Source organism: Pundamilia nyererei, unplaced genomic scaffold, assembly GCF_000239375.1.
Source record: "Pundamilia nyererei isolate P.nyererei 1_Seehausen unplaced genomic scaffold, PunNye1.0 scaffold00252, whole genome shotgun sequence".
Taxonomy (NCBI): Eukaryota; Metazoa; Chordata; class Actinopteri; order Cichliformes; family Cichlidae; genus Pundamilia; species Pundamilia nyererei.
The window spans coordinates 276,099-278,247 of NW_005187653.1; the positions used below are offsets into that span (position 1 = coordinate 276,099).

At 41.0% G+C, this 2,149-nt stretch overlaps 1 protein-coding gene across 1 annotated transcript in view; it reads right to left on the reverse strand.

Annotated features, from left to right (window-relative positions):
* rgs9a (regulator of G protein signaling 9a) overlaps positions 1-1,839 on the reverse strand; it is a 47,314-nt gene extending 45,475 nt beyond the window's left edge. Inside the window, exon 1 of the mRNA XM_005749635.2 lies at positions 1,704-1,839. The gene's annotated coding sequence lies outside the window, so the exon portion shown is untranslated. The remainder of the gene's footprint in view (positions 1-1,703) is intronic.
* Positions 1,840-2,149: the final 310 nt, after the last annotated feature.

The window sequence follows — 2,149 nt, forward strand, 5'->3', positions numbered from 1 at the left end:
TTTTTGCACATGTCGAGGAGCGTGTCAGGTTACATTTCACTGTGTGTTATACTTGTATAACTATGCATGTGACAAATAAAGAACCTTGAACCTTGAACCTTGAACCTAAAACAGCAGAATGAATGGTTACCGGTGCTGGAAATGCTAGCGCTTGATGCAGTGTTTTGATTTTGCTGCCACTTGTACCCACAATGCAACGCACACAAGTCACGTAGTCTGTCGAGCTCTATCCGGTTTTTAAAAAAGACACTAAAAACAGTCAGTGTTCACTGTCGGCTTCTCTCGGTTTTTATTACCGCTAATCATTTTAAAGCTCAGTTTTTAAACCCTTCCTATGTAACTACAGTCCATGCAGCAGTATATTACTGACTAACCTCGTATTGTGGATGGATTATCTCAGTTGTTCTCCTGACTGAAGTTTACAGCATCCTGCCATGTGATTGCATTTGTCCCTAACTATCGGGAACGCTCACATTAACTTTTATCGAGTGGAAAAAAGTCCTCCGTTCATTAGCATTCGTCCTCCAGCTTTACTATTTATGTTATGCTAACATAGCTTTGTCGCGCTAGCGATCACGTAGCACATCATTATCTACCAGCTAGTCCAACTTCAGTAACCCTGCAGACGTCACTGCTGTTTAGTTTTCTGTCTTCATTTATGTTGGAAGTGATAGCAGAGCTGTAACTTCCTGCTAACTTCTAACTCCGTTAAATGTCATAAATTCCGTCTTCATGGATGCCTGGATGTTAAACTTAATTGGTACACCTGGTAGAGCAGCCACACTGATCATTTTATGAAAGATGAAAGAATTTAAAGAGTTTTTCAACTCTCAGTAATGCTGCAATGATCGTTTGACTTTGGGACCTGCAGCGGAGTTTGGGCCCAGACATGGCTAACGACGTTAGACTTAAAGACCGGACTGGGACTCAATGTCCCCAGTCTCCCTCAGAATGCTGTTGAAGCTCTGCCGGAGGTGTGTGTTAAAGATCTCATGGACCACTGTTCCCAGCGCACCCTCACTATACGTTTAGGTGTCACAGGTCTGTCCAGCACCGCCCCCCGCCACCTGATCCAACTCACCACCAAGTGTTGATCAGTTGACAGCTCAGCCCCTCTCTTTCAGAGTTTTTTAAAATTGGAATAGTAGTAAACTGGGTCAGAATAGCTTTCCTACTGTAAAACACCAGGCCTACTTCATAAAGAATCTGATTAGTTAGGTTAATACTGGAATACTTCTTTGTTTATCTTATTCCTGTGTCTTTGCCTCATTGTGCCAATGAATTGTTTGAAAGTTAATATCTTTATCTGAAGTGCATAACAATAAGGTTGTTCAGATGCTTTAGACTGCAGTGACACCATGCTGCCAAACAATAACACTAATTAGCTTTTAGGTGGACTAAAAGATTAGCTTCAGCAAGCCTCTTATGCTGGCAAACCAATCATGTTTAAATCTCATGCAAATGCATGGGTATCCATTAGATACTGCATGCAACAGAAAAATCTTTATATAATCTTAAGAACAGGGAGTAGGAAAACAAGGTTACTGCAGCTCGCGTGCTTTGTATTTTTCCTTTTTCACCAAAGCAGTTTATATAGAAATCTAGAACCTAACGTGAAAAAGCCTTTAATTATTGAAGAATGATGGATAATCAAAATATATTACAAAAGGAATAATGCTATAACAGAAATGCTATTGACCCACCTTTTTGAGGCAATACAAACGGGGCTGGAAATGTTGTGCCCGGTTTGGGCGCGCTGTTCTGATAGTCATTTTTGCAGATGAATGACGAGCGAATCAGATGTAAAGCAATCAAATCAAATCCTGGTATGAAATGTCCCAGTTAGAACAGGTTTAGTTGCTGACAGGCAAATGCATGCCTGCAGTGAACAGAGGTAGCGTCTGTGAGGAGACTGTAAGACCGGAGGCTAAGGATGGATTAATCCTCCAGTCAGCTGTAAGCTTTTTCTCTCACCCAAGGCAATTACAGAGAAAGGCCTGGCTCAGACTGACAAGAGTCAAGATCGATGCTGTGTCTCAGGGTACAGTGGTAATGGCTGTAAGTAAGTAAAATGTATTTATATAGTGCTTTTCACAAAGTGCTTCACAAAGCAAAGAATGAAAATACAACATGTAAAATGGCAAAATAC